Source organism: Hylaeus volcanicus, chromosome 6 (assembly GCF_026283585.1).
Source record: "Hylaeus volcanicus isolate JK05 chromosome 6, UHH_iyHylVolc1.0_haploid, whole genome shotgun sequence".
In the NCBI taxonomy this organism is placed as follows: Eukaryota; Metazoa; Arthropoda; class Insecta; order Hymenoptera; family Colletidae; genus Hylaeus; species Hylaeus volcanicus.
The window spans coordinates 17,357,299-17,369,774 of NC_071981.1; the positions used below are offsets into that span (position 1 = coordinate 17,357,299).

General features: G+C 38.1%; 1 protein-coding gene across 4 annotated transcripts in view; it reads right to left on the minus strand.

Moving 5' to 3' along the window:
- Window positions 1-12,476, minus strand: part of LOC128878657 (pseudouridylate synthase RPUSD2-like) — a 198,298-nt gene that overhangs the window by 12,806 nt on the left and 173,016 nt on the right. The window lies entirely within an intron of this gene.

A 12,476-nucleotide genomic window follows, 5' to 3' on the forward strand; every position in this document is an offset into this window, starting at 1 on the left:
TCCTGAGTCGAGGGAATTCTGAGTAGGAGGAGTCCTGAGTCGAGGGAGTCCAAATTCAAGTGGAGTGAGTCGAAGGCAGTCTTGAGTAGAGGAAAGACCTGACTGGAGGGGATTCGTAAGAGGAGGAGAATCTGGTTACCACGAATAGAGGAATATGGATTATATTAACTCAGCTTTCCTAAGTTTGAACTTTTTTCTCCAGGGCTGATCTTTCCTTCTCCATACAATACATTGATGAGGATATGTAGTCTTTGGAAGCATTTAGTTACAAGTTTTTAACCTTTGTTTTGAGGGCATTATTAGTCTAAGTAAAGGAATTAGATATGAATACTATAGTTTAATAGTATAATACATTTATATATGTAGAATAGAGGCATGTGATACATGTCGGAGAAAGAGTTCTCCGATATTTAATATGAACTTTTAAAATGTTGCAATGAAATGGGAATTTCTGAACAATAAAATACTTGTAGCTACTACATATTCTCATCACTTTGTCCAGTGCAGAACTTCGTTTATCAAGGAAATTTTAATATCACCTCATTTCGCAATAACTTTTTCAGTCAATTATCTTATTCTCAAAAACGTCCTGATAAACGAAATTTACACGTACACACAGGACTGATGACAAGGAATTAATATAGTTAAAGGGAGAGGATCAGATCTCGAAGTATGAAGGAGAATGCTAGTGTTTACTTGTGTCTGACGTTCCGTATGGAAAGGTGAGCATGATGTGTTAAATGTGAGTTGTTTTCGTTGAAACTGTTCACCCGTAGCGCATGCTTGTGCCATTTTGAGACGGGATTTCGGAATTATTTACGATTATTCTCATTTCCTTGGATAATAGCAATTCGACAGTTTCCTGTTATCCAGTATCAATGATTTCGTTTCGTTCAACGTGTGTTTTCTATTCTACATACTTCGAGTGAGTCGATGAATAATTTTGTTCACAGAATACATTACCTTCTTCAATGGCAATCGATTTTACCATTTCACATTCGTTGGATTAGAAATATCTTCGTTCTATCGTGTATACCTGTGCTTTTCTTGTTGGACGACCATATGCTAGATTAATCATATATTATAATAAATATCTCCCATTTTATTTCTTTTACCTTAGAATCCGTTTTCCCAGCAAACAATCAGCTATATTAATACCTAGACAAGTTATAAATTATACGAATTTTATTTTCAAGAAAATTGAATAATTGCGAATACAGGATGATCCACTGTCTACAAAAGGTTCTGTAATACGTGCTGTCATTTCATAGCAACGAGGGAAAAATAACTAACGAATGATAATATATTGTATTCAATCAGTCATTCATTTGAATTGTATCCGAAAACCCAAGTATCCGAATCACTGAAGTATTCAAATTGTATTTGAATTACCGCATTGCTTGTATCGCATTCGATTAATTAAATTTTTCAACTTGTACTCGAATAGTCAAGTATTTGCATCATATTTATAGCTTAACACTGAAATATTTGAATCGTAATCGAGGGACAGAACTGCTCCAATTGTATTTCAATTACACGACTTCAACCCTTATAAATCAAACTCACTCGCATCAATCGTATTTCGAAAATTACAATGCTCGAATTGTATTCAAACCTCAGCCATAGCAGTAACTTGTCCTTTATCAAGCCTGCAATACGCCAAAATTTTATAACAGCGTCGTACTCCCACCCAACACTCCCGCGCCGTATACAAAATCATACAGCAGTCTCGTAAACTTCACAATTATCGTTCGAGCAGTCATACCAACATTGTACACATTACGACACGAAAAGTCGTTAACGTCCACGGTCCCTATTACTCCACCGTGTGCTCCAACTTCTTCAAGCAGTCCAACGTATTCGGAAACTAAACGACTTCCCTCGAAAGCAACGCAATCGTTCCCAAGCAATATCAATTCCATTAACGATAAAAGCAAATATGTACCGCGCAAACCAGCCATGTCAAACACCCCTCCCCGATAAAGTCGATCCATTCAATTCTGCGGTTCACTCGACATTTTTATTTCAAGAGCATTATTATCTTTTCAAACCACTCAACTTACGAATCGTGTAGGGTGAACCAACTACACCCCTTGAACGCAAACTTAATGAAATGCGAACGATTATATTCTTAAATATATTAAACATAATTTTGTTTAATATATCTACATTGTTTTATGAATACATGCGTAGATTTGTTGACTTGAATGGAAATAAATGTTTTTTTTTTAAACCGTAAACGTTCAATTACACGTTCAAATCTGTGTTCTATTACGCGTATAACTTATGTTCAATTATACATTCATTTATCCATTCAATTGTACGTACATTTAAAAATGCATTCCATTAAACATTGAACTTCGCGTTCGTTCAATCATTTATGCATTCCATTGTATATACATTTAAGAATGCATTCATGTATGCATTCCATTAAACATACAACATACATACGTCTACCTGAATTTCGATACTTGATGGATAAAGCAGGCAATTATTAAAATTATTTCCAGCTCATTTATTCGAAACATTACAATTCAAACATAGTCAACCTTTTCGAAAACGTTCTACACGCACAAAAGAGAATAATTTTTCTGGTTCTTATTCCGCTTAGAATCGAATCGAGAGGGTGTTAAAAAAAAAAAAAGAAAAGAAAAAAGAAAAGCACAATTTCTTCGTTGGAAGGACGACCGAGTGTCCTCCAGTGTTTAGAAAGTGGGAACAACGCGAGCCGAAAGTGGAAATCTTCGCGCGATAGAGCAACCCCTTTATCCATTGCGCTTCTAAACAGGTTAATGGCGAAACCCGCGCCGCCTAGGCTGGCGAAGGCCAGAGCGGGGGCGGTAGAACGGGCGCAAAGAAAGAAAGCCCGAACGGGACAAAGGAGCGAGAGACGAAGACGAAAAGGGATCCGTGGAAACACGACAGGTGGCTACGTAGGTACACGCTGCGACTCCAATTACGCGTTCCATCTACCTAATGCATTCCGCTCGGTGGAACTGCAGTCGACGCGATGCACGAGGAGCATTCTCTCGTCGGGGACAATAAGGAAGCCTCGACTGGAGAGGCTTCTCTTGCCGCGGCTGGAGCGAATTTTCGAATGCTTTTTATGTTTCCTTCTCCAACGTTCCTTTGCCTAGGAGTCCCTCCTCCACTCCACCAACCTCTATGCTTCGTGGTTTTTTTTTTATTTCACCGTTATTCTTTTCTTCCGATCTTCTGTGCGTCTCTGTTTGCGCTCTACGCGAGGCTCGTTCGCTTTTGATTAGGGTTGGGGGAGGACTATTTGTCGAATTTCTTTTCCTTTTTTTGTATTCGAGTATTCGAATATTATTCGAATACTTAATGCAGTACTTGACTGTTCAAGTATTATCGAGGCACTTCAGTAATTCAAAGGTAATTCGAATACTTGAGTATTAGAAAATAATTGGAATATTTGCACGTTTGACTACAAACACTTCAGTGATTACAATATAATTTGAACGTTTCGGTGATTCAAATGTAAATCGAACACTTAAGTGATTTACGTACAATTCGAATACTTGCCCATTTCAACTATTCGAGTATACATTTGGCTATTCCAATGTACTTCAAATACTTGATTCCAGCACTTACGATACGATTGAAGCGTTTCAGGTATTATTAAAATAGTAATATATGGTATAAAATGTTCGAGTAGTTCTAGCTCTAATTTTTGCCACTGCGTCCATGCCTTGTGCATTGTTAACGAGAAACTCTATTCGTAGCGGATTTCTAAATAATTCGTTTCAACGTTGGGTAACTCCAGTCAGCGATATGAAATACGTGCGTAGGTGTTCGTGTGATGTATTAAGTCCATAAAATGAATTTTATAATCCACGAGGTATGAAATTACAAAATGTAACGTGCGCTGTTTGGCTGGGTTCGTGAACAATAAAATGAATACGTCACAGCGAGGCGTTTCGCCTAGAAATTGGCTAAAACGAGCATATTTAGCGACATACTACCAGTCTTATTTTAAACAAACATCAAATACTTTCTTATTTACTTTGCTTTATTTTAAAGTAGACAATGTCGAAGCCTAGTAATCTGAAACAATAAGATTCGTTCACCTAACAGTATGAAATTAGAGGGTAATCTAGAAATAACCGTCCAATCTAGAAATTAACAAATTTTTAATCCTTGATAAATATTACAATTTTTCTGAAGGCAGGTTTAATTCTAAATCAATCAAATCTATCAAGAAGTAGGCACGTTTGAAAATGATAAAAATTAAAATAATAAATGATCTTATGGCTTGAATAATTCTTGCATATTGTAGTTTTTTGAAAACGTTACTTTGATAATAAATAACAAGGAACATTAATAAGTAAAATCAAGGAAAAGGCTGAACAATAGGAAAAGGAAATTAGTCGATTCTACTTCATTGGTCGCCATACAACTCGAAATAAAGTTTCACTCTTGATAGAGGATCCGATAATTACGCAGACCGGAGTAAACTGCTATCGTTATTAATCAGCAAAGAACCTCATAAACTTTTAGAAGAAACTTTCCGATCGCTTTGGCGATAAAGCAAATACCGGCGTTACAATTAAAAAGTTCGACAGCATTTTGCCAATAATGGGATCGACTAATGGAGTCCTCTGTTTCGAATATCGCGCGATAACTCATGAGAATTTTTCGCTGGATGAAAATATAAGAGGAATGTTGAGTGCGATATAACGAAAGTATGTTGAAATTGTATTATCAGATCTAACGAAACAGTCTTCCCTTGTTATTGGAATTAATTCTGAATCAAGAAACAATTTTTACCTAATTCAGAATCAAATTTATAAAGAAAAATTGTCAGAACACTAAAATTATAATTCTAGATGTTACCATTACTATATCTCAATTCTTAGATTGTATTAAAATATTCAACGTTCCATATACATTCATATCTGTTTCAAAAGATTTCTATTTCATAATGTTACATCCATTCTTACGTCTAAATGAACGATAATATTCTAAGTTTGTAGTTAATTAGCTGAAAATATTAATTTCTCATGAATTCTTTTCGCAGTGGTATTTCGATAACGAAAAATACTTGGAAATATCCCTTGGAATGCGATTAAAGGACGAACCGGAAAATTAAAAGTTAAAAAAAAAAAGTGCTCGTTTCCGCGATACTCGCGTTGGTCCATTAATTCTCTCCTCGTTTCCCTCTCTCTTTGACGTCGCCTTAATCGCCCGACGAGCCGGATTAGTGTGTAATTCGAGCAGAATCAGCTGCTTGGCACTGACTTCCTGTTTTTATCGAGGTGGTGACTCGAGGCCAATTACTATCTACGACGCAAACTTAATGACCCTTCGTCGCGATTAATTATATCAACGATTTTTCAACCACGCGAACGAGCCACGGATTTCCACGCCGAACAAGAAACGAAGTAACTTTCCCGTTCGCTGATTAGCAACTGGTATTCCCGTTATCCAGGAGTCCATGAAACCCCGAGTCAAAGTTTCGCGCGTCCATACCACCAAATGGAAGAGTTTCCATTGGATTTCCCGTGCTACATACTTTCTAAAGTCCTCTTTTTGCCGCGAAAAACTCTTACTACCACCCGAATTACACGTACTCATTAGTAGGATATGCAACATTCGATAATTACTGCGAGGCATAAACTCTCTGGTTATATTTCGATACATTTTCAAAATCCGCGAAGGACAAAGAAATTACATTAAACGGGTATTCTAGTCTAAAACTTTCAAAATATCGTTTTTCTTCGCGTTTTTTCAACGTGTAGACCTTATATAATTGCCAAAGAACATGGTACATGGTGGGCCAAAGATCGCAAAAGGATTTCAATGTTCAATATCCTCTTTATTTTTTGTCAACCTGTATATTATGCCAGATTGCACTCCAAGTGCTTTGATCGTCTTCAAAAATAAACTTTCGCAAATCCTATCACCGGGAGGTTCTTTCGACGTTTCAAGGATTTTCCAAATGTTTTCCCATTCTTTCGACGCCATTGTTGAACCTGCTCGAACCTATTTCGCTGAAAGCCATGCCGCTGGCCAAATGGACTGTTGGCACCCGAGCAATTTCGGAAGGAGATCGACTTATTTATTATCCTTCCACGCTTAATATAACCACCCCGGTTGAATATGCGTGACGGAAACCCGCGGTCGTTAAACAAACGCGTTACGACAATGTCCGTATCGAATCGAATCCCTGTCCACGGTTCGATTACGTAAGCCCCGGTTCAAAGTGGCGCGTTGTTATAAATAATTCCGCGATTCCTTGCCCTAGAACCGCAAGGTGAGAATTGATCGTTCGGGAAGAATGGAATCTTGCGTAATCCCTTGAAAATAGTTTGTTTACAGCTAGAAAGTTTTCGAATCGATTCTCGACAAATGTCAGATACTCGATGTGGAATATCTTAATGAAAAAAGGATATCAATCGAAGCAACGAAAATTCGTGTAGGGACGTCGATCATACGGTACTGTTCAAAAGATTCGACGCATCTCGTTGTGCAGGTTTTCCATTCGTGGATCATACTTTAGTTATTGCGTTGAATAAAACGTTTCAATGGAACCTTTTTCAATTTCAATGGAATATCATTTTCAAAGGTCCAACCTATCATTTCCAGCGGAAAAGGAAAATCTCCATTCTTTTGAATTACCGAGGTGGTCTGAAGTTCTTTTGCTTTCTTCTTCCATGCATTTTTTTTTTTTTTTTAAACTGGTTGGACGAATAAGGTTCTAAAATAATTCCTCGGTTTGCGATCGAATCCCGGGTAACCCTGGAACGATGACCCTGCTCGCGGAGATAAGGGAGGGTTAGGGAAATTCTTCTGGAATATTATAACACTTTATGCTCGCTCCTCGCTCGTACGAAGAGCCACGTGCTACGTGCTTGTAATGCTAGATTGATGTCTTGATATCTGCCTGAGATGGATGGCACGGATATGTCGGAAGGACGATAAAGGTTCAACGATGAAACTTGTCGTGGATACGACGTTAGAAACGTTTTAGGATTGGGCACGTTTTTTTTTTTTTTTCGGGAGAAAATACTTCTGATAAAACAATGCGAGAGACACGATTCCGAAAATATTATTTCTGCTTTTTCTCTTCTGTAAGGGTAAATTTCTTTCGTTCTAATCGCGTCTTGGAATGTGCCACTTAGGCTGTTTAGTCGTTCTGCTTTTAAATCGCGAGAAACATCCTCGCAATTGTAACGCAATAGCTATTAACCTAAATTCAAATTAGCTGCAATGATGAACGATACCTCATAAAGTGTCGACGGGCCTGTTTTAGCAAGAACTGAGACATGAGTATCGATTGCCAAGATAACGTGCGTTGACAATTACAAGGTGAATTGTTTGAATTAAAATAAGAAACCATTAGAAATTTCACAGAGATTCGTTCGTGTGTATATTATGTACACTGTTGGAGATAACTAGGAGATTTGTTTTTCAAGTAACTTCACGGATTTTTTTTTTTTTTTTTTATATTCAATACAAATATCACTATAATTATTTTATAATAGTTTGATGATAATATTATGCCAAGTACTCAGGTTAAAGAAAACACGAGGTATATAAACTTTTTGACCACTTTAAAATATACCTAAAATATTTTCAAAGTTGAAAAAAAAAATTAGAAAAATCTTTCTCTGTAAAAGAAATCACGAAAAACATAACATTTGGCCTGCTAATGTGGGTTCCCCTCTTAAGTATTAAATTATATTTCCAATTTCCAGCGTGACTGAATCTTCTCAATTGCTTAGAAAGCTGATGCCCTAATTGTTTCAAGCAACGATATTAATACCTCGCTCCAAATGGAGTACAGCCCCATATCGCAGATACATCGGTTTACCTCCTAATATATTTTGTGTACTGGAGCGCGCAACACGAGAAGCAGAGGCTTCTGGAAGCGACTCTTGAAAAAAAAGGGAGCGCACACGTGCCCCCGAGATATTGCGAGAATATTTCAATCCCGCCAGGTTGACAAACTCCTGCCAGCTCCACTGGGTCCCGCTGTAATTTACATCACGAGGTATTCGCATGATAAAGTTGAGACGACGGATTCGAAACGTGACGTAAAATACGATTCTTTCGCCAGCAGCGTACTAAAATTTAGGGAAACATGCTTTCCTTATTATCGTGAATGGGATTAATTAGGAATAGATGACCTGGAATGTTGAAACTGCGAGGAATTGGGGAAATAACTCAATTTACAGTCGGGAATGTTGGAATGTTACTGAACACGGATAAACTGGGTTAGTTTCTGATGAAAATGGCTAGTTCTAAAGAAGAATAGTGTGTAAAAGGTAGGAATGTATGTGGAGTTCAAGGAAGGATGACTATAAATTGGTTGGGTTTAATTATTCGGTACAGGGTTGACTGAAAGGCTATTTTTGATTGTGATGAATGTGAAATGAATTCATTAGGAACAGGTTATCTAGAATCCTAAACTGTGAGGAATTGACGAAGTAATTTAATTTATTGTCGAGAATGTTGGTATGTTAATAAATATGGATCGTCTGTGCTAATTTCTGATAGAGATGGTTAGTCCTAAAGAAAAATGGTGTATGAAAAGGAGGTGTACCTAATTCTTCAGTAGAGGATTATTTGGGAGACGCTATCATCAATTTAATGACCATGAAAGGGGTTGTAACACCTTGGCCAGTAGTTGAGGAGTTCATAGACTCGTAGAACTCCATAGAAGTTCAGTAATGGTCTTTCCCGAAGAGCTACTGCTACTAAGAGACCTTTTAACTATCGTAGCTGTATAAGAATGGTTTTAGCCAAGCTTATGCCTTTTAAGGGCACTTAAGGGTGAAGTTATAAAAACTACCCTTAGTCAATTACCAGCCAGATAAAGGCACAGCTTAAAAGATATTGTTCTTCAGACCGTTTGATGTTTTGACTAAAGATTGACATATTATCAAACAATATTTCATTACATCATCATAAATAATTAGCTTGTTATGTTTCATTCTATACTGCATTTTTAATAATACTTCATTATTTGGGAAAAATATATCTTACAAAATTAAATTTGTCCTCACATAAATGTTTACACGTGATATGGAACGTGTTAACGTGTTAACTATATACACAATTCTTAAGAATATTATCCCTAGCCACGGAGGTGCCTTAACAACACAACCAACTTACGAACAGAAGTCAAGTCTCTCGTCTACCTTCAACATTTGCCTCTATTCCATACTATTTTGAAAGTACCAATAACATCAGTCGCTGGCAATAGCAGCCATGGAACAAGGATGCTTAAGGGCCACCTTCAACATCCACTGATGCCCTAAATTCTCCCGAATTGTTCCACGAAAGCACGGTCCTCGAAGAAGAGACCAAATGTTCGGATCCTCCTCCGGAGGTTTGTAACGCCATCAGTCACTTCGAAACAACGTTTGCCCAGGCACAGAGCACTATCTTTGGGTCAGCGTCTAGCAGAACACCATCTCCCAAGGACGGTTCAACCTCACGATTCACCGCCCCGAGATAACCGCAGAGGAATCGGGCTTCCCTTATCGTCGCAAGTTTCCTCACGGTTGTCGACGACAAGGGAGGAGGGACGGGGAGAATGGTCCTCTCCCGTCGCAACTCGCGATTGCTCAAGTTATGATTGAACTAATCGAACCAGTGGCCCGTTTGTGGACTCGGGGCGCGCAGGATTCGGAGTTGGGAGTTATCAGATCGTTAAAAATCCAGAAACGGCGACGAGAAAAGGGACTCCCCTTCGAGACAACTTTCACGATACATTAGAAACGATTTCAAGGATTGCTCTTCGATGCTGATAAGTAAATGAGCCAGTGTGGAAGAGTCTTCTATAATGGGAAGTTCTATTAAAATATGAATTTGCCTAAACATCTGTGATCTAGTCATAAGCTCAGTTAGTTTAATCGATTTATCTCAACCTTATCACTCGCATATCCACGTCCAAGCATCTACTTCAGAGGTCTTGTTTATCATTTTGATTAACACTTGACTACTGACGGATAAGGAACCAGTTAAGAAGGGATGCGAAGTGACCCAGAGACCACCATACTTTATAGCTTCGTCGAAGACGTATGGCTCGACAATTTTAGATCTTTAGACTTCTAAATTTTCAAATAAGTCTTTATTGTTCTTTCATAAATGACTCTGCTACCAGGCTTAAACGATAGTTTAAAGGTAGTCTTTGATCTCATCCCTGCCACTCGTGTATCCATATATAAGCCTCTACCTTTAGGTTTCTATGAAATCTGTTGATCTACGCCAGTCTACTCCTAGATAAAGAACAAATCACACGATTTCGGTGCAAGCAAGTTTCATAATACTTTATAGACAATCTCACGGATCGGTGTTAGACGTCCCCGTGTGTAGTTCGATAAGAAACCAGTACGTTTACGGTGCGAGCTGCGCGCTTTGAGCGATTTATTTTAGGAACCGCGCGAAGAAGACGGACAACACAGAATTACGAAAATGCTTGGGTGACTTGTCTCGGAGTGTTGTAATTTGACAATTACGAGCCGGCACTTTCGAAACCTTTTGCCATCTGCGAGTAATTGGCTGACGATAGCCGGCGACAGAGTGGAAAGATTTAAACGACACTTTTTGACTCTCGGTCTGTTTTGCGACGATTCAACTACTCGCTGGCAAACACGAAGGAAATAACCGGTGTAGCAGCTTCGAGCAAAGGTATTGCTTCTAGATGTATTTAATATTTGGGAGCCTGTTATGGCTTTTTAATTTTACATCATTTAAGTTGGCATATATTCTTGTACAGCAATAGCCTACTGGGTAAATGAGCTCTTCTATGTGATACGCTATCCTATCGAGTACTACTTCTCCAAGTGCGTAAATACAGTAAGGTCACATAAAGCGATAGGGAACTTAGGTCTTCCTCGTACATTTAACGGTATTAACTTAACTACTTTTCGCATCGTTTTGTTGTAATTTATTATTTGTTGTATTCTAATATTTATTGATTGGAACAATTAAAACTCAACAATTAAAACTCCGATATAATTAAACATTTATGATACACACAGTATCATTCAGTGTTCGATTAAACATTAATAACAATTACGGTTCAGAATAAGTATTCGTTCGAGACATTAATCGCGAGAAATTTGTATACATATTTATATCTATTGGTTGAAATATCTAAAAATCTCCTCAGAATCACTAAAAATTTCGAATACTACAGACGCCTAAAAATAAATTGTGTAACGATTAACCTTTCGTTGCGCTGAAAGTACTTGGCAAATGTTTCACGTCATTATCTGCCAAATTGGATACTTTATTCGGGTACTGCAACAACGATAAATGTCTGCTTGACTGTGTTTAATTGTTAGTTCAGAGTTTCTTACGTGTAAACAATGTTTTATAAGATACGTGATATTCTTGTGTTGATAATTTTCAAAAGATTTCACCATTGCGTTTGGTTATATTGTTATGTTACAATGCTGCCTCGCACTATAATTGAAAATTGGGATTGAGAGTCATGTATAAGAATGAAAAGTCACTATCTCTTTAATAGTAACCATTTAAAATCAATTCAAATAAGAACATCCACGAAAAGAGTTTTCTTCTAAATTAACAATTCAAGCAATCAAAAATTTACGAATCCTTCTTTTCGAGTATCGCAAACAGTGTGAACGTAAATGGTCCATGCACCATCCGTAGCCAATATTTGGAAACGGAAGAAGGAAAAACGAGTTGCGGTAGAAAATTGCCACCCGCGCGTTTGTTGCTTTCCCGAAGGAAAAAAATCACATGGAAAATGCCCAGGGGCAGAATTCAATCTGGCCGTTTCATTGAACAGCATCGTTGATTCAAAACTGTCTGGCTTCGTTGGTTCGTTTGGACGTCGACAGGTACGCGCGAAACAGCCGTGCATATTTCATTCGAGATGCGTGTCACGTCGGTATGTGACCCGCGTTAAATTTGGAAGGTGCACAACGCCGTGACTACAACGCGCCGCTCGTGCGCCGAGTGTTGCACTTTTCAAATGTCAGCCGACGCGGCGACGCGTCTAGACCAGTTAATGTCGTCTTCGATGGAAATTGTATATCTCTATCGGTCAGCGTCGAGCTGCTAATTTATATAGAAGAAACTAGGCTGAGTTCGCCATAGTTCCAATAAATTTCATCTCTCTATGCCTCTCGGATCATCTTTTCTTCAATTTCGTTCAGTTCTAGTAATTCAAGATTCCATTTCACTGCTTTTAAATACGAATTCGAAATTTTGTTTGGAAATCTTTTTGCATAGAGTTAAATACCGAATTAAAGGGGACACTTGATTCTAATATATGAGAAATAAACCGAGTTTAGAATCTGATGCAGATAGAATAGAATATTAGTCAGAATATAGACGTGAAAAAAGGAAGTGGGTTTATTAGGAACGTTAATTCAAGGCAGGGAGGCCCTGTTGGATGGGAGGCTCCTCCTGGTGGGACCGTCGATTTCAGAATGTCCTCCTGCATGTCCCCGGTGACACGGGAAATTGGGTAG